The sequence below is a fragment of the Cebus imitator genome, unplaced genomic scaffold, assembly GCF_001604975.1.
Source record: "Cebus imitator isolate Cc_AM_T3 unplaced genomic scaffold, Cebus_imitator-1.0 Scaffold7, whole genome shotgun sequence".
Lineage (NCBI taxonomy): Eukaryota > Metazoa > Chordata > Mammalia > Primates > Cebidae > Cebus > Cebus imitator.
Window position 1 is genome coordinate 2,013,804 of NW_016107322.1, and position 19,023 is coordinate 2,032,826.

Sequence of the window (19,023 nt, forward strand, 5' to 3'; positions counted from 1 at the left end):
CTTTGCACACCTCCAGCACACTGCTCTGACCTGAGCATTTAGCTCAAGTCTACAGCCTTTCTGACAACCCTACCTTATAGGTCTGTGACTTTCAGGCTCCCACCACATAAGTGTTCTGCCTGCCTGACTGAGATTTCAGCTGATGACTCAGGAACAGCCTGTCCCTCCCCATCACAGCCAGAACCTGAACTCTGAGCCAGCCTAAGCCTGGTCCAGCCCCTTCAGGACTCATACACACTGCCCAGTGGGCAATCGAGGGGCCGGAGACCAGAAAACCACCTACCCTACTCCAACTCTGCTGGCACCTGACCACCTCCAACAGAGGCTGAGGTCAGGCTGACCCAAGCAGCTGACACCACAACCGACGCCAACCTACCTCTCCTTTACATGAAGCAGTCTTCCACATCAGAGAACAAACGTGCTACAAAGCTGCCTGTATCAGACTGACTGACCAGGTTCTGCCCGAAAACCACTCCCATGGAAAGTCGCACAACAGCATTTTCTGACGCTCTCAGCCACATTGGGGTCCAGAATTGGACTACAATGTGATCTGAATGAGAAGTCATGAGCCCTGGAACAGGAGTGTGACAGGAAAACAGGGTAGTGGGAGCCAGTGCCATGACTTCACTCTCTGGTAGACCTCAGTGCAATTCACCAGGCACTCCTCCCAGTCACTTTAGTGAGGATTGGTGCCTGTGCTCACCATTGCTATGTTTCTGGCCAAGCCAGGGGCTCCAGCTCAGCCCAGCAGTGTCCCCTCACTCCCAAGGAACAGAAGCTCAGGACACTGGCCACTCTGATGTGAGCCCAACACCTGAGACAACAGAGAGAATCTCACCGTAAGCAAAGATTATATTTGGACCCGTCTGCTTGTGCTGCAATTGGCTCTTATGAAAAAGTGCCATCCACTAGTCTATAGGAGGAGCCATACAACCCAATATAAAACCTGTGGACAAAAGTGCATAGGGCTACAGCAGCAAAGCCAAAGAATCCTGTCCAATATCCTCTACAGTCACACCTCCTAGAGAGTGGCGGTAAAGGTAAACAGAGAAAAATATATAGGGAAAGAAAAGGAAATCAAATCTGCATGAAAATAATTAAAAAGTTACAGCCAGGTGCAGTGGCTCATGCCTGTATTCCCCACACTTTGGGAGGCCGAGGTGGGTGGATCAGAAGTTCAAGACCAGCCTGGCCAAGATGGTAAAATGCTGTCTCTACTAAAAATACAAAAATTAGCTGGGTGGCAGGTGCCTGTAATCCAAGCACTTGGGAGGCTGAGGCAGAGAACTGCCTGAACCCAGAAGGTAGAGGCTGAAGAGAGCCAAGTTTGCACCACTGCACTCCAGCCTGGGCAACAGAGGGAGACTCTGTCTCAAAAAAAAAAAAAAAAAAAAAAAAAAAAAAAAAAAAAAAAAAAAAAAAGAAGTGCCACACTCTCCAGATGGGAGGAAACCAGCATATGAATTCTGCAATAATGAAAAAATCTGAATTTTATGACACCAACAAAGAAATTACACTAGAATTATAGCAATGGAATTTAACCAAAATGGAAACTCAGAAATGACAGATAAATTCATGAAAAACTTGAATTGCAATGAACCTTAATAAAATCCAAGATAGAATTGAAAATCAACACAAAGAAACTGCTAAAGCAATCTAGGAAAGCAAAGAGGAAAGAAAAATATGGGAAAGTTTGGGACTTCCTAGAGACTTGGTGAAATGCTTTGCCCAAAATGCTGATGTGCACAATAAGGTCCAGGCTGAGGTGGTCTCAGATGGAGATGAGGAACTTGTTGGAAACTGGAGTAAAGGTGATTCTTACTATGTTTTAGCAAAGAGACTGGTGGCATTTTGTCCCTGCCCTAAAGATTTGTTGAACTTTGAATTGGAGAAAGATGATTTAGGGTACCTGGCAGAAGAAATTTCTAAGCAGCAAAGTATTTGAGATGTGTCTTGGGTACTGTTAAAGGCCTTTAGTGTTATAAGTGAAGCAGAACATGAGAGTTTGGAAAATATGTGGCCTGACTATGTGATAAAAAAAAGAGAGACCCATTTGGGGGTGGGGAGAAATTCAAACCAGCTGCAGAGATTTGCATAAGTAACGCCTTTGTTTTGTCCAATTTCTCCCATTTGGAATTGCTGAATTTACCCAATACCTGTACCCTCATTGTATCTAGAAAGTAGTCAGCTTGCTTTTGATTTTACAGGCTCATAGGTGAAAGAGACTTGCCTTGTTTCAGATGAGACTTTGGACTGTGAACTTTCAGGTTAATGAAAAATGAGTTAAGATTTTGGGGGACTGTCAGGGAGGCATGATTGGTTTTTTAACTGTGAGGACATGAGATTTGGAAGGGCCAGTGGAATAATATGGCTCTGCTATATTCCCACCCAAATTTCAACTTGGATTTTACCTCCCAGTATTCTCACATGTTGTGAGAGGGACTCAGGGGAGGTACTTGAGTCATGGTGTCCAGTCTTTCCCATGCTACTCTCATGATGGTGAATAAGTCGCATGAGATTTGATGGGTTTATCAGGGGTTTCCACTTTTGCTTCTTCCTCATGTTCTCTTTCTGCTGCCATGTAAGAAGTGTCGTTCACCTCCTGCCACGATTTTGGGGTCTCCCCAGCCATGTGAAACTGTAAGTCCAATTAAACCTGTTTTATTTTCTCCCCAGCCTCAGTTATGTTTTTATCAGCAGCATGAAAACTGACTAATACAAGGCCTAATGCTCAAAATCCATAAGAAATGTGAACAATTCAATAAGCAAAAACAAATAAGCCCATTAAAAATTACTCAAAGTACATGAACAGATATTTCTCAAAAGAATACATACAAGTGACCAACAAATATAATAAAAAATGCTCAGTATCACTAATGCTCAAAATCACAATGAGATACCATCTCTTCACATTTCAGAATGGTTATCATTTCTCAGCAAAATACTAGCAAACTGTATTCAGAAGCACATCAAAAAGTTAATTCACCACAATCAAGTGGCTTTTATTGCTGGGATTCAAGGTTGTTTCATCATGCACAAACACACAAAATCAATAAATACAATTTGTCTTTAAAAAGATAAACCATATAATCATCTCAATAGATGCAGAACAACCTTTCAATAAAAATCAACATCAAAGATCGCAGAGCACTTCTTGCTTCCTCCACCATGTGAGGACACAGTGAGAAGACAGCTATTTATTAGGAAGCATGCAATCACTAGATACCAAATGTGCTGGCACCTTAATCTTGGACTTGCCAGTCACTAGAACTGTGAGAAATACATTTCTGTTGTTTATAAGCCACCCAGTATATGGTATTTTGTTATAGCAGCCCAAATGAAGTAAAATATCAACTAGGTAGTAAGTTCTAATGGTTTTAATCTATAATTTCCATAACTTAAACTTAAAAGTTACTAAAATGCAATGAGAATAATGTGTGCTGTAGAGGATGCTCCCTATTTTGTTGCTAACAGAATAAACCATTTTCTCATTAACAAATTTCATGTCACTTAACCTATTATCTACCCTACAATTTCACCAAATATTGCAATATTCTGGATTTTTTTCCATTGGAATGCCTTATAATGTGTTGTTAGTGTGTGTGTGTGTGTGTGTGTGTGCGCGCGCACGCGCTTAATATTGTTCTTCTCCATCTTGTTTAAGTATTAGTGACTTCAGGAGAAAAGTGTTCAAGTGACACTATTTATTTATTGCCCTTTTATCCTTTTCTGTTTGTCTCCTCAATCACTTGTGATAAACTTTACTTTTCCCAGTGCATTCTGATAAGTAAATCATCAATCTGAGAACAAGACTGGGGCACTTATCCTCAGCACCTCATGTCATTTGGATCATCTGTCTCAGCTCAGGTAATTCTTCTGTTGTTTCAGATTTTCATCAAAAGCTGTCAAACTCAAGAGAAGACCCCTTGCAGAGTGAGAAATCACCTCTAAAATCAATGATACAGTAGATAGATGTATAGATTTGTGAAATGCCCAACTCTAATATGAGACTACTAAAGAAAGGCTGAGGGTATTGTTTTCCAATCACGTGCCTCAATATGTTGAAGATTTTTTTTTCTTAAATAAGATTGTATTTCCTTTCTTTAAAAATCATGTGAGAGTCTTAGATTCTCAGACTATAAACCTTAAGTATTTTGAATTCTACTTCTAAAAACATAAATAGGCTGTTTTAACTTATAGGAAATAAACGTATTGTTTCTGTAAGCTTGATGCCACAGCCATCATTTTATATGTAGTTAGTATTTGCTATTTTATACTTTGGATTACAAACTAATGAATGAGTGAGAACATAATGATTATGTTATGTTATGAGAACATAACATAATGATTATGTTATGTTATGAGAACGTAACAATCATTATGTTCTCACTCATTCATTAGTTTGTAACAATTCATAATGATTGTTATGTTCTCATAACACAATCATTATGTTCTCACTCATTCATTAGTTTGAGTTTACGAACAATCATTGTGTTCTCACTCATTCATGATGTTAATGAAATGTCGATGAAGCATGTTTGTTTTTCTCACTTGTCATGAAAATAGTCTTACTTCATCTATTTGATTTAATCAGAAATCACAGAAAACAGTCAATGTTATGCGAATTATTTTAACTACCGTGTCATAAACAGCATACATGCCTAAAGAATTAGTTACCTAAACTGTATGCCATTTATGAAGTTACATTATAAAATTTTGTGCAAGAACATTTCTAGTTAGTTCTCCTGCCTAATTTAGCTAATGTATCTGTTTTGAAAACCGTAGTATGACTCATGGGGACACAAAGCCCATTGAATTCAGGATTGTCTCTGTTGTAATCACTCTTGCCAGACAGAACACATGGGAAGATGACAGCTTGAGTTGGGCAGTGACATGGTTTGGTTATGTCCCCACCCAAATCTTATCTAGAATTGTCATTCCCATAATCCTCACACGTCATGGAAGGGACTTGGTGGGAGATAATCAAATTATTGTGTGGTTATCTCCATGCTGTTCTTATCAGAGTGAGTTCCCATGAGACCTGATGGTTTTCCAAGGAGTATTTCCTCCTTTGCTTGACATTCCTTCTTCCTGCCACCATGTGAAAAAGGACATGTTTGCTTTCCCTTCCTCCATGATTGTAAGTTTCCTGAGGCTCCCCCAGCCATGTTGAACTGTTAGTCAGTTAAACCTCTTTACTTTATAAATTACCCAGTCTTGGGTGTATCTTTAATAGCAGCATAAGAATGTACTAATACAGACAGGGTTACTTTTTCCTCAAACTCGAACACCTATACCTATTTCTCCACAAATAAGCAAAAGTTGCAATAGGTACATTTTTGGGTTCAAGTGATATCAGATTCTACTAGAATTCTAATATGCTAGAAGCCATTAAGAATTTTATCTTTTAGAAGAAGATCCCATAACAGAGTGGCTAGTCTATATTTTTAAGCAAAAATTTGACAAGCACTTAACCAGCCTGGTTAAATCTTTCTTGTCCTTAATACTAAAGATTACGGCCATCATGAACTATTGTGTCTTCTTTCTGTAGTTTCATTAAGATGCTAAATATGATCACTGAACGCTTATGCTTTCACAGGCAGACCTTACACTCCCACTTCCAGGAATGAAAATACCCAAGATGCACCTGTGATATGGTTTGGCTGTGTCCCCACCCAAATCTCATCTTGTATTTCCCATAATTCCACGTGTCATGGGAGAAACCTGGTGAGAGGTAATTGAATCATAAAAGCAGTTACCCCCATGCTGCTGTTCCCATAATACACACAGGCCATGGAAGAAACCTGGTGAAAGGTATTTGAATTATGAAGGTGGTTATCCCCATGCTGCTGTTTCCCTAATACCCACGTGTCATGGGGGAGACCTGGTGAGAAGTAATTAAATCATTAAGGCAGCAACCCCCTTGCTGTTGTTCTCATGATAGTGTGTGAGTTCTCATGAGACTGGATGGTTTAATAAGGGGTTTTCCCCCTGTTTCTCTGCACCTCTCCTTGCTGCCACCACGTTTATTTTCCCTTCTGCTATGATTGTGAACTTCCTGAGGCCTCCACAGCCATGCTGAACTGTGAGTCAATTACATTCTTTTTCTTTAAAATTGCCCAGTCTCGAGTATGACTTTATTATCAGTTTGAGAACTAACTAATACCTACTGCATCTAGTTGTGGGCAATATGGAATGACAAAAAAGAGAAACTGTCCATCACAAGTATTGAGAAAAGGAAGAATATTAGCTTCTAAAAGAAAGTACAGGAAAAAATTCTGAGAGAATTTGAAATGGGCTCAATCCTCAGTGCTTTTGCCATTCCCTTTTCTTCATGCATTTTTATATACCTATAAGTTATACATAAGTGATGTCAATGCCAATGAAAATGGTTTATAAATATGTAATCATATCTGACTTAATTATTATTGAAAATTACCAAGGTGGCTCAAAATATCATGAAGACCAATAGAAGAAATCCAATGAAATAAAAAAATCTGTTTTTTGGAAAATAAATGAAAATAAGTACAAAGCACTAGCAATACTGATATAAATAAAAAGAAGACACAAATCACCAGTGTCAGAAATGGAATAGGTGAAATAGGAGGTGTTACTACAGATACGGTAGACATTAAAATAATAATAAGTTAGTGCCACACACAACTTTGTGCTCATAAATTTTACAACCTGGGAGAAATGCACTAATTCCTCAAAAGCTATGAACTCCCAAAATTCAACCATGATTAAACAGATAATTTAAATAATTCTATAACCCATAAAAATTACATTTGCAATTAAAAAGATAATCAAAATAAATCTTTTAAGACAGATTGTTTCACTAGAGAATTCTACTAGACATGTAAAGAAAAATTAACACAATTTTTATGTAATCATTTTCATAAAATTGTTTTACTGTTACACAAAAATCAAAGAAAATAAAAAAACTAAAAACAAAAAAACTGCAGACTAGTATTACTTAAAAATTTGACAAAAAGATCCTCACCAAAATATTAGCAAGTAAATTCTAGAATGCATTAAAATACATTTATCATGACCAAATTTGATTTGATTTCTTTTTTTTTTTTTTTCCCCCGAGTCTCCCTCTGTCACTCAGGCTGGAGAGCAGCGGAGTGATCACAGCTCACTGTAACCTCTGCCTCTCAGGTTCAAGTGATTCTCCTGCCTCAGCCTCCCAAGTAGCTGGGACTACAGGCAGGTGCCATAATGGCCAGCTCATTTCTGTATTTTTAGTAGAGATGGGATTTCACCGTGCTGGCTGGTCTGATTTTGAACTCCTGATCTTGTGATCTGCCCACCTCAGCCTCCCAAAGTGCTGGGAGCGCCCTACCCAAATTTGATTTCTTCTATGTTTGCAAGATTGGTTGTTTCATCATTCTTAAAGCAATGTATTCTTCAGTATTAAGGATGCTAAATATTAATATAATCATCTCACTGATGTATAAAAGTGTATGAAAAATTAATGTTTTATTCACGACAAAAGTTCTTAGCAAATTAGGCATACAGGAGAATTGTCTCAGCTTGACAAAAAGTACCTACTAACACCCACAGCTAATATTATATCTAATGGGGAAAGCCTGATTGCTTGGCCAGTAAGATTAAGGGTGTCCACTCTCATCATTGTTATTCAGTATATTATAAAAGCTCCAGCCCTTACAATAAGGCAAGAATTAAAGGATGACAAGAGGAAAATAAGAACAAAATGAATAATTTGCATATAACCTGATTATTTATGAGGAACATGAAATAAAAATCTACCAAAAACTTACTAAAGCTAACAACTGAGTTCAGTAAGTTAGGAAAATACACAAGCAACTCACAAAAAAATCACATTCTGATGAGACATTAACAGTGAACATGTAGAAAACCAAATTAGAATTCAACCATTTAAAATTGCTTCAAAGAAACTAAAATGCTTCCACTGTTTAGAAGAATGAGAAAAAAATACAGAAAATGAAATTCTTACTTTTGTACATAGCAAAATACACACAAAATCGTATACTGAAAATTACAAAATGCTGAGTAAATAAATAAAGACCTAAATAAATGGAGAGGCATTCTATGTTTATCTTTTGTGAGGATATCAGTTTTCCCTAATTAATCTATAGATAGAATGCAATTCTTATCAATTTTTTGTATACATAGACAATCTTATTTTAAAATTTAAATGAAAGTATGTGGACCCAAGAGATTATCAAATAATCATGAAGAAGAAGAAGAATGGAATAGGCTGGTTTACTCTATCTGCTAGTAAGGCTTACTATGTATCTATAGGACTCAAAACAGTGTGATATAAGCAGAAGAATGGGCAGGCAGATCAACGAGACAGAATAGAGAGCTCAGAAATAGACTCATATGCATATGCCCAACTAATTTTTGAAAGTAGTTCAAATGTGATTCAATTAGAAAAGACAGACTTTTCAACAAATGGTCCAGATAAATCACAATATTTTTTTAAAAAAGAACCCCATTATGAGTCCAATACCTAATACAAAACTTTACTTAAAATCTATGATAGACTTAATAGTAAAACAAATATTTCAGAAAAAATAGAAAAAAATCTTCAAAGTCTAGGGTGAGGCAAAGAGTTTTCTGATTTGAAATCTAAATCCCTAAGGCATAATTCAAAAGAAAAGAGTGCTAAATTATATCCCATCAAAAGCCAAACCAAAACAAAAATCACCACTGTGAAACTGTGAAAGCCATATGAAGAGGATGGAAAGATATGCTACAGCCTGAAGAAAAAAAGATTTTTTCAAACAATTTATGCAACTATAATTAGTATCTAGAATATATTAGTTACTCTAAAACTCAACAATATAAAATAAAAACAAAAACAATGGAAAAAAAACATGCAATTCATTTAGAAAATGGACACAAGATATGAACAGACACCAAAGTGTATATACAGATGATAATTAAGCACTCGAAGAAATGTTCATCATTAGCTTTTAAAGAAATTCAGACTAAAACCATGATGAAAGACCCCTACATGTGTTTTAGACTGGAGAGCAGAAAATGTAGTGAAAAAACCAGGTGCTGTCAAGGCTACAGAGAAACTGGGTAAGTTATACATTGAAGGTGGGATTGTGACTGCTGTCTTGCATGTACAAACCTCTGCATGTGATAGAAATTTGACTAAATTAAATGCACAGAAATGCACACACATGCAAACATACATATGATATAAATACGTGTAAAGCCAGGGAAATCCTAATAATATCAGTGTAATTTATTAATATTACTATCCTGGTTGGGATATAATACTATAATGTGTAAAATGTTATTTCCTTTGGAGGGAAAGCATACCTGAGATCTCCACATGATTTCTTACAACTTCATGTGAATTTACAGTTATTTGAAAAATAAAACCTTATTTTAAAATAGATTATATGCGAAGTTTTTTAAAAAAAATTATCAGAAAACAAAGTTAGGGAGAAATTGAAATCGGGAGGAAATCAATAAGGGGGTTCAGTAATATGGCTATAATCCCTAATATGCCGAAAGTGTGAAGTCCAGAGGGAAAGACATTTCCTTAAACTGAACAAAACCCAACAAATTGAAAAGAGGCCACAAAATTCTAGACAGGAGAGATGAAAAAAGACGTAATCGAAAAAGCAAACCCTGGTAAATTCTCAAACTACAAAGATAAAGAGAAAACGCGTAAACTTTCATACCAAAAAATAAGGAATGGGAATAATAAAGCTGTCCTCAGATTCGCATGAAATATCCAATTGCATATTTGAAAACCAGAATATGCTAAAATAATATTAACAGTTTACATGCAAAGAAGTACAACCGGAGAATCTCTTAAAAATTAAGAAATTAGTCATCTTTAAAGTAAGAGAAAGAGGCTGGACACGGTGTTTCAGGCCTGTAATCCCCAGCACTTTGGGAGGCTGAGGAGGGCTGATCACCTGAGGTTAGGAGTTTGAGAGCAACCTGGCCAACATGGTGAAACCCAGTCTTTACTAAAAATACAAAAATTAGCTGGGCGTGGTGGCACGTGCCTATAATCCCAGCTACACGGGAGGCTGAGGCAGGACAGTGACTTGGACCCAGAGGTTGCAGTGAGCCAATATATCACCACTGAACTCCAGCCTGGGATACAAAGTGGGACTCCGTCTCAAAATAAAATAATATTGAATAAATATATAAATAAATAAAATAAAATAAGAGAAAGACATGCTCAAGGGTCAACTGCAGCCTCTGAATTAGGGAAAGCTTAAGAAAGAAGCCATAGCAAATGGCAAGTGAATTAGAACTGCAGATTCAAAATAGGAAAAATTAAGAGTGAAGGAAACAAGAATGAGCACAGACCTTGTTACAGATGAATAATAGATGTATACATAAAATAACAGACTTCCAAAAATTAGCATGAACACTTTAAAAAGATGCAACAAAAGACACATTTCAAAGTAAATCTTTGTAATAAGAACTCAAAATACGATTTATTACAATATAACCTAATATGAAGGATTGAGAAAAGGCATAATCTCAGGAGAGCGGGAGAGATGTGTGGAAGTGAAATTATTTTAAAGAAACGATTAGAAAAAAAGAGTGTCTTCGTGGGGGAAATAATTACCTGAGAAAATAGATTTGAATATGAATACCAGGAAAGGAAAAGTAAACTTTAATAGAATAATAATTAAATGAAATTTCCATAAATGTGCATCAAAAACAAGAAAAGAGATTTAGTAGCACCCTGATGCTTCCAGAAAATAATTAGAAAAAGAAAAATGGAAAAGAAAACAGGAAAACAATTGAAAAATAAATCGTGTATCAATTATTACAATAAATGTGAACAGACGGAATTTTATAAAATTATAGACGCATTATTTTAAGTTAAATACAAAAACTCCTTATTATTTTTTATTCACCATTCTTATTAAGACATAAAATGGGTGAAAATAGAGACAAAGTTATCAAAAAAGAAGGAGGAAGAGCAAACTGCAAAAATCAACATAGTAACTACTCATATAAAAATTATTCTAATTAAAATACTTATTTGAATAAATAAAAAATGTTCAGAATATAAAAACAAATAATATGCTGTGTGCGGTGGCTCACGCCTACAATTCCAGCAGTTTGGAAGGCTGAGGTCAGGAGTTTGAGACCAGTCTTGCCAACATAGTGAAATCCGGTCTCTACTAAAAATGCAAAACATTTGCCAGCACGGTGGTAGATGCTTGTAATCCCATCTCCTCAGGAGGCTGAGGCAGGAGAATCACTTGAACTGGTGTGGTCGAGATTCCAGTGAGCTGATATGCCACTGCACTTCAGCCTAGTCAAGAAGGGCAAAACTTTACCTCAACAACAAAAACAAGAATAACAACCAAATAATAAAAACAATTTTAAAAGGCCTTTCATTTGTCACTTTTGGATAAGACACTTAATGTTCCGTAGCAAATGAAGGATAAAATTGTTATTAGAGCTAAATTTGTGTCCTTTGGAATTCACTGTATGTATCATATATACATCGGGTTGTGCTAAATCTCTGTGGTCATCTGTAAGTGTATACACGTATGTGTGTATGCATTTGTGTCTGTTTAACGAGTGCTGTGAAAAATAAACTATATGAGTATAGTTTAAATACATATTTTTAGTGGATGGGTTTTAAACCATTACAGGAAAAAATGAATTTAAAAAGTCTTATTTCTGTTTTGTGTTTCAAATGATACATATAGCAAATGTACATGCAGCAAATCTACTATATAAGAACTCCAACATAGCTTTGCTTTGCTTTTTTTTTTTTAATGTCCTTAGGCTATTTAAAGTTTTAGCCTCTGCTATTTTAGAAATCTTTTAGATTAGGTCATTTATCTGTTGCAATAATAACATCCAAGAAGATAACATTCCTCATTGTATTGGACTTTCAATTAAACCAAGTAGTGTAATGTCAATTCAATCTTGTAATTGGAAAAAGATTATTTTATTGTTGGCTGCTCTTGGTATATTGCCTATGGGCCATGTGCCAGATTAATAAAAATATTCAGTGTTCAGTGTCTCAGATATTTCATATCTTTGCAGTTCCTGAACCAGGGCCAGTATCTTCTTTTTGAGTTTTGCAATTCATTTTCTCCCCTGAGTCAAATCTCAAATTGATCTCCATTGACTGCGATTAATAAATTGATCAGGTTGACATTTATCAAGTAGATTGTCTTTGGCATAGTCATAAAATATTTATGATATTTATAAAATGAGACAGAATCTCTTTAATTTTATTTTTGGTTAAAAAAAAATTCAGTTGTTACTTTATGGCCAGGTTCAAGGAACCCTGACTCGTGGGCTGATTCCAGCCTGCTGCTTGTTTTTGGACATAATGCTTGTTTCAGGACACAGCTCCACCCATTCATTTACATAGTATCTTTGGGTGTTTAGAAGCTACAAGAGCCAATTTAAATAATTGTTAGAAAGCCCGTAAGACTGGCAAAATCACCATTTATTTATAATATGGCCTTTTACAGAAAAAATTTGCTGACTTTTGCTAAGAGAATAAATCATTTTGAATTTTAGTTTCTTGCCTAGGAACTTTTCTTATAATGGTAAAAATAATAACAGCTAAAAATTGTCCTATCTGGTAGACTCTTTCTAATCAATAAACAGGTGTTAAATTATTTAATATTCATAACAACGATACTTAAGAGGTAGAGTTTTTTCCAAAATTAGAGATGACAAGACTGAAGCATCTGGAGCTTGTCTAGGGTCAGCACAGCTAACTAGTAAGTGGCAGCACAAGGTTTGGGACCACAGGGTCTAACTCCAATTCCTACACTTTTACCCATTATGCCATTTTCTTTGACTGTCATCTGACAATCATTGCTTAAACCTTTTTTCTCTTGTGTTCATTGACATTTTGAGTCAATAGGTAACTTGATGTCAATAAGTAACTCTTAATGCATTCTACTTTTTAACATAGGAAATCACACAATGTAGAGTGGCATTATCTGATATCATATTATCATATGTACTAGTAAAGTGACCCAAAAATTATGCTGATATAATTGTGTGTGTATGTTTTGTTGTTGTTGTTATTGTTTGAGATGGAGTCTTGCTGTGTTGCCCAAGCTGGTCTCAAACTTCTGGGCTTACACAATCCTTCCTCCTCAGCCTCCAGAGTAGCTGGGACTACAGGCGCTTGCCACTGTGTCTGGCTTTTGCTGGCTTATGCTGATACAATTAAGATCCATCTGATTTTTTGGTTTTAAATATAATAGAACTATTTCCTTGCATTATAGCAACAACATAGTAATTTTAAATATAATAGTGCCGTGGCACTTCCCAGTATTTTTTATTGTCAGTTTAAGACCTTTGAAATATTAAGAACTAACCAGAGTATTTGTTTATCTAGAATGTTTATTTTGCAACTATCCCAAGAAGTTGTTTCCCCTTTTATTTATGAAATGGGACCACTTAATGGGTACAAAGAATATGTCAGTTATATCAGGCCCTGGAGCTGACACTACTGTATCCCTTCAGATCCCTTTAGTGATTCTCTGTACTCATCCCCCAGGCCTTGCGTGTTTTGCTGCTCAGAGGAGGCACCTAAGACTATTAGACATTTGGCCCTTGGCACTAGAACGGTCTCCATAGCTGCAGCCATTAGGTCATAGGCTACAAACCCCAACCTTTGTAGCCTATGACCAATGATTGATTAGTGTGGGTCTATAAAATCAAACACCTTTGACTCAAGGAGAAACGATCAGGTATAATTTGGAATCTAGATCTTCCAGCAAGATCGGATTGAATGTGGGATCCTTCCTAGAAAATTTTCACTGTAGCTTGGTCTTACTATTTTCCATTTTGTTTTGTTGATACTTTTAATGGTTTCTTCAGGAGATACTTTCTTAATCTGTAACTTTCACTGGAATCTATGTCTCAAGTCTGCTACCGGCAAAATCCTCCTGAGCATCATTGAGGAAACTGGACTAGGTCACTGAATTCATTAGGGAAGATATAATCAAGAAAAGTAGAATGTTTCCTAAACTGATAATCATGGATAAACAAATGTTCAATGGAAAAAGTAAAAGAAAACCATAAAATAACAATAGTAACAATAAAAAGTAAAAGCAAAAACTCCGACACCTTTATTTCTACTATTCTCACATACATAGTACTGAGTGAAGAAAGGAGCAGAGAAGGCATAAGTTCCTCTGGTAGGAATGTCTCCTCAATCTATGTGACTTTTCTTCCTGATTCCTTTCTACATTAACATTCTTTCTGAGCTAATTAATTTGACTTTAGGCATATGTAAATTTGTATTTTTGTGCTTTTTTGTTGGTTTGTAAGTATGCAAATAAATGTGTATAAATGTGCCTTTGTCCGTATGTGTCAATGTATATATCATTCTGATATATTTACTTCATTTGATACAAAAGAAAAAAGGAAGGAAGGAAAGACAAAAACATGTTTTCATTGTCCTTATTCTCCTGTATTCTCAAATTAAAGTTACAACATTGGAAGAAATGCTGCATTTAATAGTAATTGCTGATTGGATAATTGAAGTAGATTTTTTTTTCTTTTTAGAATTAATCGTAATACATTGTTAAAGGTATGCTTTTGTAATTATCTTGATTTCATAATTCATTTTTAATTATAAACTTGAGTGCCCTAAAGGACTAAAGACATTTAAGAGCTTCAGCAGATGTGTGACTGAAGAATGAGTTTTCTCAGGGTATTTTATAATCAGGGGAAATCAAAGCATTATACGCTAAGTAGATAGAGTGCTTTCCCTCTTACTCTGCTTTAGAACAATAATCTTAAACTGGGACATTTAAATGTCCAATATTCTCAAGTTGATGTGCATCAGAAAAGGTCGATCAGTTGTTTTAAAAAATGGTGGGGAGGAATAGAATTAATACTGAAATTGTATCTCATTCTGAAAATAAGTAACATTCATGCATGGATGCATGTAATGATCAGAAAAACCAAAGGTATTCCTGTCTCATTAGAAGCTGTATTTTCAATAAAATATGTGATTTTAAGACTCAATACAATGAAAATCTATAGACTATTTGTTTAGTTTTGATCAATTGTGTACTATTTCACAATATTTTAGTGCCAAAAGGACTCTGCAGCCTCTTATCAAAGACTTGCATATATGCATCTATTTCTATACTCTTCTGTTTCATTGTCCTTTCACCTACACCATGATATCTAGATTTATGTAGTTTTATGGGTGAGTATTGATATCAGCTAGTGTGTCTGCTTTAACTTTCTTCTTTTTTCAGAGACATTGAGTTGGAATATTGAGCTATTCCAGTTCATCTTCTGTATTTTATAATTCAGGTTGCAGTTTCCAATAAACATTTCCCCAGGGATTTTTATTGGTTTGTGCTCAATCTATATGTACTTCAAAAAAAGTCCCTGACATCTTTATTTTTTGATTATTCTAATCCATGAGCATCACATATGCTGAAAACACAAATGAGATGTTTTCCATTTTCCTCTCCAGTTGCATTTTTTTCCCTTCCCTACCCTGTTTTATAAAATTCAGCACACTGACCTCTATAGGCTATATCAAGGTCTTTCTTACCCTCTGGATTTTAGCTATCTTTGCCCAATGGGTTCAACAACAGACAATTTAAGGGCAGATGATAAGAAACCATGAAGTATTTTGGCCATTCTTCTTCAGACTGTGATTATGGCAGTTGCTGTTTCAATACAAAGACACAGCTCCTATTAGACAGCTTTCTTCCACTATTACAACTCTTCTGGGAATATTCTTTTTCATGCTTATAACTGACAACAGTGTTCACTGTAATTTATTGATATGCACCAAGTCTTTGTGAAAGCCTTTGCAACTAACCAGTTCTCCATTAGACCTTTTAAAGTTATGCCTTTGGAATATGCCGTCACTTTACCACCATGGCTAGGTTATGGAATAAATGTTTTTGGGTATAGTGTAATTGTAAAACAATATAAATTTGATCACACCCAAATGCTAACAGTCACACACACAGTCTTTACTACTGGTAAATATACTTACATGTTTGTGGCTTAAATCAGATGACATAGGTCTTCTAAAATGTATCTTCATCTTGTAAGCCATAACTATATTTGTACATAGAGGGATAGGTACTTGCTTGGATAGATTTCCACGTCCCATGAGCTGTCTAACAAACAGAATATGCTGTGAACTTAGAAGTTATACATCACGCATGATAGAATAGTAAAGGTGAAATGATTTATTCTCCCTAGATCTAGAAATGTCAAATCAGTAGATCAATAATTCTAAAATGTAACATATATTCTTGAAAAGAGTAACTGTTATAGATGCTACCTAAAGTGTAGCATTATATTTGTAGTCTAAAAAAGTGGTCTGTAAGATTTAGCTTATTAAAGTGTATACTATGAAGTCATATTAGAAAAGGGGAAAACTTTGTTGAAATCTTTATACGTTCCTTTAAAGGAGAATGTTTATGCATGAAACAGAAAGTACTAAATGTTATAAACTGTCTTCGTTTTTATCCGAATTTTGAGAAGACAGAGTACAAAATAAGTTAGTTCAAGAAGACAAAGACCTAATGTCATCATTTTTCCACATATCTGAATCATCACTGATGAGAAACTCTTAATTACCGTTTTGACCTTTAAGCAGTTAATTCTGTGAAACTTTCATTAGTAGCAGAGCAAGAAGAAACTGCAAATTAAAACACAATTTTCTGATTTGTTACAAAGCCTGCTTACTGAATTCAAGGGTTTCCTCATATAATTATATAATTTTCATTGCCAATGAAACATGTTTACAGCAGAATCATTCAAAAAGATTTTCAAAAAGATATATCGATTACAAAGTTTAAGAATAGATTTTACCTTTTCCACATTACTCAAAGATTTCTTTTAGTGTAGAGTTATTTAAAAGGAGTTAAAGAAATAATTATGTATTTTTTTCTATTTCATTAAATTTAAAGTACTGTTTTCCTTTTTCTCTTCAAATACTCTTACTGAGATTGACAGTGATATATTTTTAATAAAAAAATGAACAAATTCGACCTTCTTATAAAAATTTTCACCACTTTTTAGGGAGTGAAAAGTGAAGAAAATAAGTTATTGTTTTCAAACTTTTTTAGATAGTCAAAAAAATAACCAATTCCATGTCCAGCCATTTATTTGTCTTAGTTCTTTTGTATAATTGTGTAAAGTGGTCTTCATGACGGTTGAGAAAAAAAATCATAGTTTTCTTTAACCTTTAGATTTGTATTCATTCTAATATCTACATAATAACATTCTACATTATGGTATATATTTATATATTTAATTTTTGGCATTTTATTGTTAGAAATAATGTTTTTAGTTATGTATCTCTGTATTTATATATTTGTATGATGATGTTAGCATTTATATAGTATGAATTTCTAAACATGGAAATATTGGATTATGATGTTTACATAGCTTAAAGCTTCATTAATTAGGTACTTAAAACATATGACATACTGTGTGAGGTGATGGTAACAGAATGGTGCATATAGACCTTATTTTCTTGTATTTTTCTTCATTTATAATTTTGCTGGCATTTTTGACTCTGTAATTCACTGCCCTCTGATCTGTCTTTTACAAACCAATCTCACTCTCTGCCTAATTATCAGTTATCTCTAAGCTTTTCTGAAGAAAGAAGCATGGTACAGGGCATTTTTTTTTTTTTTTTCAAAAAATGACTGAGCTACTCTGCTCCTCTGGTCCCGAGTTTAACAGTTCCTAAAACCTGCTGTTAGATTCTGTTTTTCCCTTGTTTTGCTCTACTTCCTGGCAATGGCTTTTTACCTTGTTCACAGCAATTACTCAAACAGAATATATTATCCATGAATCTCTAAACCTATACACTCTTAGAAGATCAACTTGCCTTATCCATTACACGGAAGAAACCATGTGATAAGACCTTCTTTAAAATCCTGGTATTGAACTATAGTCTTTTTTCCCTTATAAAAACAAGAGTATTATCACTTCCTTAATCTAAAGTTTTACAAAATAAGAAATAGCAAGACCTGATGATTCCCAAGGAACAGAGGTATTGGTAGACAAAAAGAGAAGGGAAACATCAACGTAGTACAATCCTGTATTTCATAGGTTCAGAGTCTCAATTTTTTTCAGTATTCCTGAAATGAGCACCTATCAAATGCTTCATACACACACACACGCACGCACACACACACACGCGCACACACACACGTGCACGTGCGTGCACACACACACACACACGCAGACACAGAGAATAAAATGTACCTAAAACAACAATATATGTATATTTAATAAATCAAAAGTATCTATTTCTATAGTGAGAACTACAGTAGCTCTGAGGACTGGTGGTTATCAGAACCACCAATCAATGACTGTTGTCACTTGTATGAAAAACTAAATTAAATCACAAGTTAGATTAGCACAGAAGCAGAATAAATGGAGCTACTCCCATGCTTAAAATATTTGATGTACCTCCTTCCACAGTAGAAACATATAGATATCTGGTGTGAAAAGGAGAAAGATATTGTCTTCCTTTATAATTATTGACTTTATTTTAATTTATTTTTATATTCTTATGTTGAGCAATTATTGGTAAAAATTATTATGTGATTTACAGATCTTGTCTAATGTATAGCTCAGAATGGGCTGCTCAATAGTCCCTTATGCGAGTTGCATAAGACCTCACAAATATAAGTACCTGCTATATACCAGATATTCTTCAAATTGTTAGAACAATGATTGACATTATATGTTTATTTCACAACATATGCTATGAAGGCTCTTTGAAAATTGGAATGTGAAAAATAGGGAAACATTTCATTATGGTTTCTAAAATTGTCTGTACTTCTTTTGATCATTGACCTCTACTGATTTTGACATATAATACATCTCAAAAAGATTTCCTCTGTTGGATGAAATTTGGAAAAAAAGACAGACCACAGGGAAACTTACTGCAATGAATTAATTTTTTATCCCTTTGAGATTATATAAGCATGAAATATTATGTTATTGTGACAGAAACTGAGAGGCATAAAGCTGAAAAGATCT